Here is a 13,627-nt window from a genome sequence, read left to right on the forward strand (position 1 = left end):
TCGCTAAATTATCATGCTCTGGCCTTGAACCTGCGATTCTCCTGTCTCAGCCTCCCTAGTACTGGGGTTACTGGCGTGCACCACCGTGATCTACCCACTTGGCTCTTAAGCAACACATTCGCCTGTTTTCTTCCCGGCCCCCTTTTCTCTTTTGCCGGCTCCTCCTCCTCTTTACTTTAGACTTTTAATGCTGAAATAGCCCCGATCTCAGATTTGTCCTTTTATCTTTTCCTACTTACACTTACTCTGTTGATATTCACACTTGTTTCATGAACATCACCTACAAAGAGAACTTGCAAACCCCAAACTGATATATCCAGCCCAGATGTTTCTCCCATTTTCATGCTCTTATATCCCTCTGCTTGTCAACGTCTCTACCTGTATGTGTCCTGGACGACTCACACTCAGCCTGTCCAGTTGAACCCCTTCCTCACCCACCCCAGGTGTGCCCTGCCACAGGTGATGGCATCATCCTCTCAGCTGCTCGGGCCCAAAGTCTTGGAGCTACCCTAGCTTTCGCTAACCCTCTCATGCCCCACATTAGAGCTCATTCCAATGCCAAAATAAAAGGAAAGTCAAACTACTCTTCCAGCCTACGCGGATACCCCATGGTCTGAGAACCATCTCCTGCTGGAATTTCGCCGACCTCTTCCTAACCACATGCCACTTCTAGACTTGCCCTGCTACGGGACTTCCACGCGCAGCAGTCAGAATCTTCTTTCCAAATAAGTCTGATCTACTCAGTACCCTATTTTGCACAGAGAAATCATGCTTCTCACAAGTCTTCAACGCCCTGCACAGTCTACGGGATCCTTCTTCCACAGGATCACATCCGTGTCCTTTCCTCCTACTCTAACCCTCGCTCACTCCACCCCCACGCCCACTTCCTCGTTCCACCCACAGTCCAGGCACCACCTCATCTCAAGCCTTCACACTGGCTGGTTTGCCTACCTAGAAGTCGCCCTCCTAAGGTAGCTAGTGGCTCCTCCTCCCATCTCCCCCGTCTCTCCTCAAGTGTCCTCTTGTTGGCGCGGGACTTCCTAACCACCTGACTTCCCAGGGCAGCCTGTACTCTCCCTGGTACTTTCTAGCCTCTTTCCTACTGTATCTGTCTCCTTGCAACGTTTTACTCTCTAATAGACTACATATGTGTTTTACATAGATTTACTTTGTTATCGTCTGCCTCCCAGTGCAGAGAGGAATTTTTGCCTATCTTACTCATCATTAGATCCTAACACCTACACACTACAGGGCTTGGACTATTGCAGACTGTCAGCCAATAACTGTGTTGAGTGGGAAAACTTGCAAAATGATAACTGAAAACGTGAACAGTGAGTAAACAGGTACAGTTATATTATTTTTATTATAATTTAAATATTTTATAATATAAATACTTAGAATTTATAATATATAATATAAATGTTTATTAATCCTACTTACACAATCTTATCTTTTGCTAAATTCTCCTCGAAAGTCCTTGACACGCAACATTATTTTAAATCATTTTCCTTTCTTTCTTAGGGAAAAAACAAACAAACAACAACAACAATAACAACCTAAAACCTGTATCTCCCTCTCTCCTCCCTTCCCTCCCGCCCCTCTCCTTTTCCTCCTCCATTTATGTCAGGGCCAGTGGGCCCTCTAGTGGACTCCTGGCAGCAACACACATGAAAGTCCCTTCCCTGGAGCCGCGGAAGGCCTCTTCCATTGGCCAGCCCAAGCAGCACCTTCTGCAGAAGCCAGGCCAAGCGGTAGCACTGCAGAGCCTGCTCAGCTTCCCGTATCTATCCACCAGGACGAAAACAAGCAAATAAGCAAAAGTAAAGAGATAAATGGTGTCTGCTAAATACAGTTTACAAGGAAATAAAAATACATAACGTTATTTGAACAAGTAGAATATATAATACTTAGAAATTTCTGTGAAAATAATTTCAATTCAGGCCAGGCGTGGTAGCGCAGACTTGTAATCCCCGCGCTTGGGCAGCGGAGACAGGATGATGGCGCAGGTTCGAAGCCAGCCGCGCTGGTTTAAGAGACCCTCTTTCCAAATAAAAAGTATAAAATAGGTCTGGGGGTGTAGCCCGGAGGTAGAAGGGCTTCCAGGAACCCCAGTACCAAAATAATAATAATAATAATAATAATAATAATAATAATAATAATTCAATTCAGAAGTTGTGCCTGCCTGCACATACCTGTAATCCCAGGACCTGGGAGGCTAAGCCAGAGGAGGATCACAGGTTCAAAGCTGGTCTCAGCAACATAGCAAGACCCTGTTTCAAAATTTAAAAAATAAAATAAAATAAAATACGGTTGGGGGGGTGTAGCTCAGCTTAGAGGTAGAATGTTCCTGGGTTCAATTTCCAGTACAAAAAAAAAAAAAAAAGAAAAGAAAGAAAGAAAAAAGAAAAAAAGAAGCCAGGCATGGTGGTACACTCTTGAAATCCTGTACTTGGGAGGCTGTGGCCAGCCTCAGCAACTTAGTGAGGCCCTGCTGCCAAGTAAAGAATGAAACAGGACTAGGGGTGTAGCTCGGAGGTAGAATGCCCCTGGATTCAATCCCCAGTACCACAAATGAAAGAAAAGTTGTCCCTGCTTGCTTTGTGATGTTATTTACATTGAATCTGCCTTGAAAAAGAGAAAGAAACAGTATATGAATAAAACTTATAAGAACCAATAATTTTTGCCATAAAAAGTCCATAGAGGAATCTATCTGTGAAGCCACTTCTATTTGCCCCTGTCATTTAGAGGAGACCAAAGGTCTCTGCTTTGGTATTTGGGGGTAGAAACAAATAAGGATAAGTTAGCATCTGAAAATTTTATGAAATCAGTTGAAATAAGGGAAACTTGGGGCTACAAATAATACTTTCATTCTGTATCTCCTGCTTTTCTAATAGTGTTTACCTTAAAATAACTAAAACCACCCTAGAGTCAGTGATTTTGGAAAGGGGCTGAGAGGACTTATTAACAGAAGCCTAATAGGTTTTTAGGAACATATGCAAGTAAAAGAAAAAAAGAAACGTCACTATAATCAATCAGGAAAAGAGACAGAGGTGACCAAAATGGTACCTGAGAGCAAATAAGTGCTTATGGAGCCGGACCCTTACCTAGGCATCTGAGATACGCACATGAAAAGAGTAGAAATCTGCAAATGGCATTACTAACTACACGTCTGTTGGAGAAAGATTCAACTTAAAACTTTCTAACAAAGAAGATAATAAGGTTCTCAATTGTACATTTTAATTTTGCTTACGGCAATCTGAAAACTGAATAGTACTCCATACAAATAGAAATCGATATTTATATAGTATTTTGCATTTAAAAAGTACTTTCAGGTACATTATTATGTTGGTATGAAATCCTATGAGATATAAATATTATTTCACAGGGGAAGAAATTAAGAATCAAAGGGGTTAATGACTACGTCACTTGCTAATGTCACACTGCTGGACAGTAGAGAACAGAAAAAAATCCCCTGACTTCAATATGTGTGTTCTTTCCACTATACTCAAATGCCTCTTTTATAATCAAAGAGTTAATCAATAAATAACAGTATCTGAACTGAGCAAAGGTTACGTTTTTTATTTTTCTATTTTTGTTTTTATTTATTTATTTATTTATTTATTTTTTGTTTTGTTTTTTATAACAATTTTTTTATTGAACATAAATAGTATACATTTACACTATATTTGGTGCCCTCCCCCCCCCCCCGCCCACATTTCCCCCACCACCACCAATGGTTGTCCAGGTTAACCATGTCTTATTCATAATTTTACACATGTTCAAGTGTAGACCCTTATTAATCGAGACCGGCCTTCCTCCTCTCCTATCTTACCATCCAAACTTAGCTAGTATTTCCCCTTCAATATCTGGAGTCCCTCTGGTATTCTTTGTGTTTCCTAGTTTGGGCATATTAGAGGAAACATATGTATCTTCTTCTTCTGTGCTTGGCTGATCTCACTTAACATAATGTTCTCCAGGGCTTTCCATCTTCTTTCAAATGATATAATTTTGTTCTTCTTTATGGCTGAATAGAATTCCATTGTGTGTATTTCCCATAGTTTTGCTATCCATTCATCTGTTGATGGTGATCTGGGTTGGTTCCATATTTTGGCTATTACAAATTGTGCTGCTATGAACATAGGTATGCATATGTTGCTGTAGTTCTCTGAATTCAACTCCTTTGGAAAGATACCCAGGAGTGGTATAGCTGGATCATATGGTGGATCTATTCCCACCTTTCTTAGGAATCTCCACACAGATCTCCATAGTGGTTGAACTAGTTTGCATTCCCACCAACAGTGTAAAAGAGTTCCTCTTTCCCCACATCCTCGCCAGCATTTGACCTCTACAACAAAAACTATAAAACATTAAAGAAAGAAATTGAAGAAGACCTTGGAAGATGGAAAGATCTCCCGTGCTCATGGATAGGCAGAATAAATATCATCAAAATGGCCATTCTGCCAAAACTGATCTATAGGTTCAATGCAATTCCCATTAAAATACCAGTGACATTCTTCAGAGACCTAGAAAAATTAATCATGAATTTCATATGGAGAAAGAAAAGACCTAGAATAGCCAAAGCAATTCTCAATAACAAGAAACACGCAGGAGGCATTACAATCCCAGACTTCAAACTATACTATAGAGCAATAGTAGTAAAAACAGCATGGTACTGGCACAAAAACAGATATACTGACCAGTGGATTAGAATAGAAGATACAGAAACAAACCCACACATCTTTAGTCAATTAATCTTTGACAAAGGGGCCAAACACATACGCTGGAGAAAAGACAGCCTTTTCAACAAGTGGTGCTGGGAGAACTGGCTAACCATTTGTAAAAAGATGAATCTAAACCCCTATATCTCACCAAACACAGGAATCAACTCAAGATGGATCAAAGACTTAGAAATTAGACCTGAGACTGTGAAGCTAGTAGAGGAAAGCATAGGTTCAACACTACAACATATTGGCACAGGCAGTAACTTTCTCAACAAAACCTCCAAAGCTCAGGAAATTAAAGCAAGAATAAACAAGTGGGATAACATCAAACTAAAAAGTTTCTTCTCATCAAAGGAAACTATCAATAACCTAAAGAGGAAGCCTACAGAATGGGAAAGGATCTTTACCAGCCACCATTCTGATAGGGGGCTAATATCCAGAGTATACAAAGAGCTCAAAAGACTCTACACTAGCAAAACAAACAACCCAATCAAGAAATGGGCAAATGAACTAAATAGACACTTCACAAAAGAAGAGATACAAAGGGCTAATAGATACATGAAAAGATGTTCTTCATCACTGGCCATCAGGGAGATGCAAATCAAAACTACACTGAGATTCCATCTAACCCCAGTCAGAGTAGCAAGCATAAAGAAATCAAATATTTTTCTATTTTTGGAAAGAGAAAATAGCCATCAATTCACAGGCCTTTTGCCTTTAAGTATAGATTCCATGGCAACGGGCTATAATTAACTCAGCTACCCTGGCTTTGAATGTTGGGGACATTATTTTTCTTGACTAATATTTGGAGTTTTATTTATCTACTTGGCACTCACATTAATGATCTGTTATAAAAATTTTCAAACATTCATTGCTAAATAATGAAAACATAAAGTATATAAAACATACTTAAGTATAGAGTAATAAAACATAAAAGTATAATTTTGGACATTACTTCACTACTTTATTATAAATAAAAGATACAATTTTTGCCAAAGCTATCTTCACTTTACCCACATTTATTATGAATATTTTTCTTTCTTTGCCACTGAGGATTAAACACAAGCGCATTCTACTTTTGAGCTACATCCCAGCCCTTTTTGTTTTTTAAATTTTGAAACAGGATCTCACTAAGTTGCTAAGAGTCTTGCTAAATTGCTGAAGCTGGCCTCAAACCTGCATTCCTTCTGTCTCAGTCTCCCAAGTACTGGGAATATAGGCAAGTACCACCACATCTGGCTACCCATATTCTTTTTTAAAAATGGCCTTTGAAGTCTTCAATACCCAGAAGACTGTCTGCCTAACAGTAAGAACTCATCAAATGTTTGCTAAATTGTAGGGCTAGGGGGTGTAGCTTTGAAGTAGAATACATCTGGTTTCAATCCACAGTATCAAACAAACAAACAAACAAACAAAAAACCAAAACCAAAATAACCCAAAACCCTTATGGAAGATATATCCTAGTCTGCAGATACTTAGAAATGTCTTCTTTTATTCTTAGACTCTAAAGGGATTTACCAAATTTTATGGTCTAGAAAAGAATACCAGTTAAAGTATCAAACTGTATAAAGTATATATTATCATATGAAAGATACTTAAGGTTTCTAATATAAGATAATTTTATCCTATACATAGTCCAGGTTGGCAAAGTATTATTCTAGATATAATTATATAATTTTTGTGTGTGTGGTACTGGGTTGGATCCCAGGGGCTTTCTACCTCCAGGCTACACCCCTGACCTATTTTATATTTTATTTGGAAACAGGGTCTCACTAAGTTCCTGAGAGCCTCACTAAGTAGCTGAGGCTGGCTTCGAACTTGTGTGGTCCTCCTGTTTCAGCCTCTCAAGAGCGGGGATTACAAGCGTGAACAAACATGCCTGGCTAATTATATAAATTTTTAACAAATTCCTCTAGAATACTGGCTCACACAGACAAAAAAAATTTTATATTCACTATTATATTTCTAGAGTTTAGCTGAATACATAGTGGTAGTAGTAATCCATAAATATCTTTTGAATTAATAAATGAATATATAGATGATGATGATGATGGTGATGATGATGATGATGATTTTTGGTGGTACTAGGGGTGGAACCCAGGGACTTTTCTACCTCCAGACTAGACTCCCAGACCTACACTCCCAGACTACACTCCCAGAATTTTCTATTCTATTTGGAAACAGGGTCTCACTAAGTTGCTGAGGGCCTCACTAAGTAGCTGAGGCTGGCTTCGAACCTGTGCGATCCTCCTGTCTCAGCCTCCCAAGCGCGGGGATTACAAGTGTGCGCCACCACGCCTGGCCTATATAGAGATTATTATACCATGAGAAGAAACCTCGGACACCTGTAAAAAGTAAGTTACTGAGTATTAAATATAAATCCATTTCCAAGATCGAATGAGGCCAGAATTTACACTACATGAAGAGGTGGTAGGCAGAGCAGATCTGGCTGGAGAAGGTCAGTTCGGTTCGGGGCATGCTGAATTTGAGGAACCCGAGGGGAGCTACACTAGAGACACAGTTGAGGCCTGAGGCCAGAAGAGAAATGGGCAGCATGCAAGGAGCGTACAGAACAACAAGAGGGTGGTACCCAGGACTGAGCTGTGAGGGGCTCCAGCAGAGAAGCAAGAGCCTGTTTATAAAAGAGAGGAGGACGGGATGTCAGGGACTTGTGGAGTCACAGGGCCAAGCCCAGAGGCCGCCTCTGGCTCAACGCTGCCAGGCAGTGAAGAGAGATGAGGAATATGGAGATTCTGAGATTTTTTTCTTTCCCTATCAGCTAGTCTATTCATCCACCCATATCCCATTTAAAAAATTTAAGATAAAGAGGAGAGTAATGGGGCACACCTGTAATCCTAGTACTTGGGAGGCTGAGGTAGGAGGATAACAGGTTTGAGGCTAGCCTTTGCAACTTAGTGAGGCCCTCGGCAACTTAGTGAGACCATGTTTCAAAATAAAAAATAAAATAGGGCTGGGGTGTAGATCAGCAGTCGAGTGCCCTTGGATTCAATCCCCAGGACACTCCCTACACACATACACACACACAAAAATAAGATAGGAAAAGCTAGGTATGCTTAAATGGTGAAAGAAACAACGTAAAAGGAAGAGTTAAGAAGAGAGACGGGACTTTAAGACAGATATTTAAGCTGGAAACCAAGGAGGTACAGAAGAGATGGAGAAAAGAATAAACGGTTCCTAGAAAGACACTGTTTTAATATACGTAAGTTGGAATGACATTTGAAAGCCAAAGGAACGGTAGCTAATCAAAAGAGAAATAATTCCACGGGAATATTTTTAAAGTAGAAAGGTTCTAGATAGGGAAAATTTCTTAACAGGTGCTGGGTGGAATCAGGAAAGCAAAGGACCATTAAATCAAGTTTTAGGGGACTTATATTGCAAAAGGATAATTCCTACCTGATCCCTGAGGGTCGAAGCCTCAAAGCCTAGCACGGCAGCGCCCTCCAGGGCCAAAAGGAAGAGTGGGCTGGGGGTCTAAGCTTTAGCATCTGGAACGCTAACCATCCGATTAATTGTATTCAGTGAACAAGAAGTAGGCCTATCAGTGACTTCTCTCCTCCAGCTTAACCCCCAATATTTCTTTTCTGTATTCAAATAAGTATGTACTCAATGATTATGGTATCGGATTGAACCCTTCCATCCTCTGAGGGGTAGCTGTGGACATGACCAGCAGAACACACAAGAGCTTTCTCTCCTGAGGAGGGACCTGGCTACTAGAGCTGCACAACGCATGTAGTTTCTGACTAATTTGTATCACTGTAGTAAGACCTAGAAACTCTGGTCATCTTTTTTGTTGTTGTTTGCTTGTTTGTTTTACTTTTTTTTTTTTTAACATTTTACTATTCCGCGGGGCCCGATCTGTTCCTGCCTATTGCTGAATAATCAGCCACACGTGCCTATACATTCTACATCATTCTTTTCATTGTTGTCTGGCCAGAACCTAGCCCAACATGCAGCACAGAGAAAGCCCTCAACAAATATTGTTGAAGCCGATGAACTGATGAATGTGTGGTTCCACAGAGAGAAAAACGTGATCGGTTCCCATGAGGGGACAGCTACGCTCCACGTGCCTAGCGTCCTTTGACAGTCTGTTGAAGCTGTGGACTCCTCAGAATGATGTTTGTAAACACATACTACTATTGAGAAAACTAGTTATACTGAAATACAAATATAAATACGCTAAGTTGTGGTATCATCACAAACATGCTGTGTGGCACAGGCCGGCCTTGTCAAAGCAGGCTCCTCTGTAGAGACCTGGCCGGGCCGGTCCACTGTGACATCCCCCGCTGGCAGCGCTGTGGGTCGTGCTCTTGGCCCTAGTGCGCCTGTCTGGGAAGCCACTGTGCGTAGAGCGGTGGGGGAAGCGCCTGGGGCCGCTTCGCTTCCCCCACATTACTTCAAGTGCCCTTGCCCTCAGCGTACCCGTCGTCCCCGAGCCCACAGCCTGTCTATTGGACCTTTTCAGTCTTCCTGAGTGTAAAGAAGGCACAGTTGCCCAGTGGACAGGGACAGAGACAGGGTCTTGGGCTTACCTCTTCTACAAACTCCCAACCAATCTCTTGGGTCCTGCATTACCCGCACTTCCACTTTGGTAACTGAGGCTTCAATTCCTGAGCATCTCTGGGGAGTCAGAGCTGCAAAATACCTATTAGGCCTCTCAATTTACTGGGTGAGGATTCAGCTGTTTTAGGGATGCTAAATCACTTATAAATAGTCTTTGCTGCCCATCTACTGAAACATGGCTAGCCTTTTACTACTAGTGTAGTGAGGTTCAGTAAGGAAGTGAGAGCAAACATATATAATCCGCTACATTTTATTGAAGTTGCCACTAAAGTTTTTACGAGAAAAAGCCCTCATCAAGTGCGACCACTTGACCCCTTGGGCCCCCCAGCCTCCAGAACCACCAACTGAATAAATTTGGATTCTTTATAAACTAAAAACAAACAAACAAACTTGGAAGCAAATTCCTCAAAATTTATCTATTCTATTTCATAACTATGATGTTCTATTATAACCACAACTTCATAAAGGCAGAGATCATTTTCATTTTATGAATCAGTCTATTGTCTAATATGGTAGAAGCGTTCAATAAGTATTTATAAGTGAACAATAAGTCTAAGTGAACCGAATAAATATAGATATAATGAAAACTCTTTAGTTTTTATAATTTCACCATTTATCTCACTCATCTAAGACTGCTTTGGCAATATTCCAAAAAGCAATCAGAAATCCATGTATGGGTTGATTATCCCTCATTCAAAATTCTTGGGACCAGAAGTGTTTTGAATTTCAGATTTTTTTGGATTTTGGAATAAGTATGCATAATAAAATGAAATATCTTTGGAATGAAACCCAAGTCTAAGCAGGAAGATCATTTATGGCTTCTATGTACTTTATATGCATAGTTTGAAGGTAATTTTATACAAAAAAAATTTTTTTGGTGGTACTGGGGTTCCTGGAAACCCTTCTACCTCCGGGCTACACTCCCAGACCTATTTTATATTTTATTTGGAAACAGGGTTTCTTAAGCCAGTGTGGCTGGCTCCGAACCAGCGCGATCCTCCTGTCTCCGCCTCCCAGGCGCGGGGATTACAAGCGTGCGCCACCACGCCCGGCTTATGCATTCTTTTTTTTTTTTTTTTGGTGGTACTGGGGTTCCTGGAAGCCCTTCTACCTCCGGGCTACACTCCCAGACCTATTTTTACATTTTTATTTGGAAACAGGGTCTCCTAAGCCAGTGCACGGGGCTGGCTTCAAACCTGCGCGATCCTCCTGTCTCCGCCTCCCAAGCGCGGGGATTACAAGTGTGCGCCACCATGCCCGGCTTATACAATGTTTTAAACAATATTGAGTACGAAGCAAAGTTCATGTGCACAGAAAGCTAAGGTGCTATTCTTTCGGCCACTATATGGACAATCTGGTTGTCTGGCATTACCATCATTCTTGGCTATTAATTGTTATTTGACCAATAAATCATTTTTTCATTTATTCATGAATAAGTTCTTGACAATAAAAACACGACACAACAGTAGTGCAATGCCTGCGTTCAGGGTAACCGAGCAGCAGGGCAGCCCCGCCGGAGTTCATGCCGGCTCCTGAGCACCGAACAGTAATGGCGGCAGCTAAGGTCTCCGCCGCGCTGCCGAGCTTCCATGGAGAGATTACTCTACACTGTATTCTATTTCTTTGTGAGAAGAAACACCAGAAGCAGTTGAGGGACCAGGAAGAGAGCTGAAGGATGGGGAGCATTTAAAAACGTTTCCTCAAGGCCCACCCAACCTCGCCACCAGTCATCCTCATCCTTGAAGTATCTCTGAATGTATGAGCTGGTTTCTTGTTTTTACGCATGCAGACTGCTCTAGTCCTCCAATGGTCCGTCTTGACTTCCCCCAGGCTGTCTATTGGTACCTTTTCTGCAGTGTTAACACCGTCATCTTCGTTTTTACTGTGATCGCAATCAACTTGATTCTGAACTGTTTCAACTATTTAATCACTGGCCAGTGAACAGCTGGGGCCTTGTGACTGATATGAAAACTTCTTTGATATCTATTTCTTCCGAAGGAGGTCAGAAACATTTTTTTTTTCTCACTTACTATATGCCATCCTTAAAGTCACCGCTCCATTCATCCTCCTCACTGAACAGTCGTGGGCCAGAAGCTGTGCCAGGCACTCACATGCAGGCCTTCAGCCAGTGTTCCAAGTGTCGGCAACGGCACAGACGGCACCCTCTACGCCACGCCCCTGCTGCACCCTTCCCATACGCCCTGCTCACTGCTCCTAGCATGCTGTTTAAGAAAATGTTTGTATTTACTCTCCAGTGATCTACGAATTCTCTGGCTGAAATAATAGTCACATTGGAGTTGGTCCCTGGCATAACATTACTTTTGAGAAGAACTTCAGCTGGAGGATGAAAAGAACAGTAGTCAAGGAGTCACAAAATCTTATCTTCAGTCTAGTTTCCCTGCAATGAGCATGAGCTGCTGGTGCAAAACATGCAATCGACCCACATGGAGGTCCCTGGCGATCCGTGCCTGTTTGTTAGCATAATGGCGAGACCGTCCCTCCTTTGCAACAGTGGAGACACCAGCCTTGCCTAGCACACCAATTGCATGCCACGTGTGCCCGCTGAGGTGGCACGCCCTGGCAGCCACTGTCCTTAGCATCCTTAATTCCTCTAGGGGCCGTCTCGTCAGCTATAGCTGTGACTTTATTTTTCTTTTTTGACCAGGATGATGATGTTTCACCAGTCTTACAGACTTGTTCTCACATCAGATTTTCCTCAGCAACGACCTTGGCAAACTCGTCAATGAATTTTCCCACTGCTTCACAATCAGCACCTGCTTTATCATCACAAATCTTCAAAAATTTAATGCAGTGTCTTTTCTTGAATTCCTGCACCCAGCCTGCTGAATATTCAGTTATTTTCCATTTTCAGTTCATCACAATAGAGCTTTGCTTGTTTCGTGCTCAGCATCCCATTGTATGACACGTGTCCACAGAGATGCCGATGTACCTGTTCTTACAATACCCAATCAAGAGCTTCCTTTTTGGCTTTATGTGCTGTTTTCTACTTTTCATTAACTTCTCTTCATCACTTTCAGCACTGAACTTCAGCAGTTTATCAATCTGTCTCCTCAGGTCGTACATAATGGTCATTTCAACACCACATTCTCCAGGATGACATTTCACAATTACATTGCTATCCAAGTTCTCTAACACTTTGACTTTCTGTACTACAGATACATATGCATATTTCCTCTTTTTCTTCTTACTGATACTCAGAGGAGAATCTGTAGCCCTTTTAAAACATTTTCAACAGTATCTTGACACCACAGAGCAGAGAATAAGCAAAAACCACAGTGTGTAATGTGTGCAGGGCTTGGCCCATGCGGGGCATCGTGGGGAATCTGCCGTGACACCTAGGGGTGGCACGTCCTCTGTGGATGGTGGGCTTGTATGGGGAAATCTGTGTTGTGTGTGTGTGTGTGTGTGTGTGTGTGTGTGTGTGTGTGTGTGTGTAAAAGATACACCACAGCTGAGAGGGCCTTTTGTCTAGCGGGGTCACTGGATAAACTGTGCTGTGTGCCTATGTTTTGACTGTGAGATTTGGATATGGAATTTTTCACTTGTGGCATCATATGAGTGCTTAAAAAGTTTTGAGTATTGGATTTTCAGATTAGGTATTCTCAATTTTTACTTAATTTGGAAGCCAACAATTGTGTTTCATAAAACAAAGTCCTTCATTATAAGCATTCCACTATGATTTTATGTTCTATACAAATAATCTAAGTAGAGAAAATCTGCATCAAATTTACTTAGGTATCTTAAATAATTTGTAGTGTAAAATATAATTTTATCACAACTGCTACACAAATAATACATAATCACAACCAATAGGCATATAACTTTAAATGTAATCAAATGAATTTATAATATTAAACGAATTCTAATTACTGTAAAAAGTGTAAGGCCCTCCATATTTAAAATCTGCACCAAAACCAGCATTAAATTTTAGTTCATTTCGAGCAAAACCCAGCAAGATTATAAAAAAGTTAGGTCTAGTAAACCCTTGTCATTCTTGTCAAGTAGATGCAAAGGGCTATCATGACATAGCCTACCCAGCAATTGTAAATTGTATGTGCTTTGTTTTACGATTCTTTATTGGCCACTATCTAAGCCATAATTTTCTTAATAGGCAAAACAGTTAATATTTTAGTTACACTTTAGCTATTTTATATAGAAGGTTAGAGATATTAAAGATATACAGATTTTTTCCTTAAAAATATTTAAAGAATTCTGATATAGCCATCAAAGGATTGTAGTAAATCTAAGGTTCCATGATCATTTTAAACTAAAAACTCTTCTTACAGTCATTCAAGTCTAATTGT

General features: G+C 41.0%; 1 protein-coding gene across 5 annotated transcripts in view; it reads right to left on the bottom strand.

Moving 5' to 3' along the window:
- Positions 1-13,627, bottom strand: part of RPS6KA5 (ribosomal protein S6 kinase A5) — a gene marked incomplete at both ends in the record, with an annotated part of 202,523 nt that overhangs the window by 56,282 nt on the left and 132,614 nt on the right. The window lies entirely within an intron of this gene.

Source organism: Muscardinus avellanarius (genome assembly GCF_963383645.1).
Source record: "Muscardinus avellanarius genome assembly, chromosome: 12".
NCBI classification, from domain to species: domain Eukaryota; kingdom Metazoa; phylum Chordata; class Mammalia; order Rodentia; family Gliridae; genus Muscardinus; species Muscardinus avellanarius.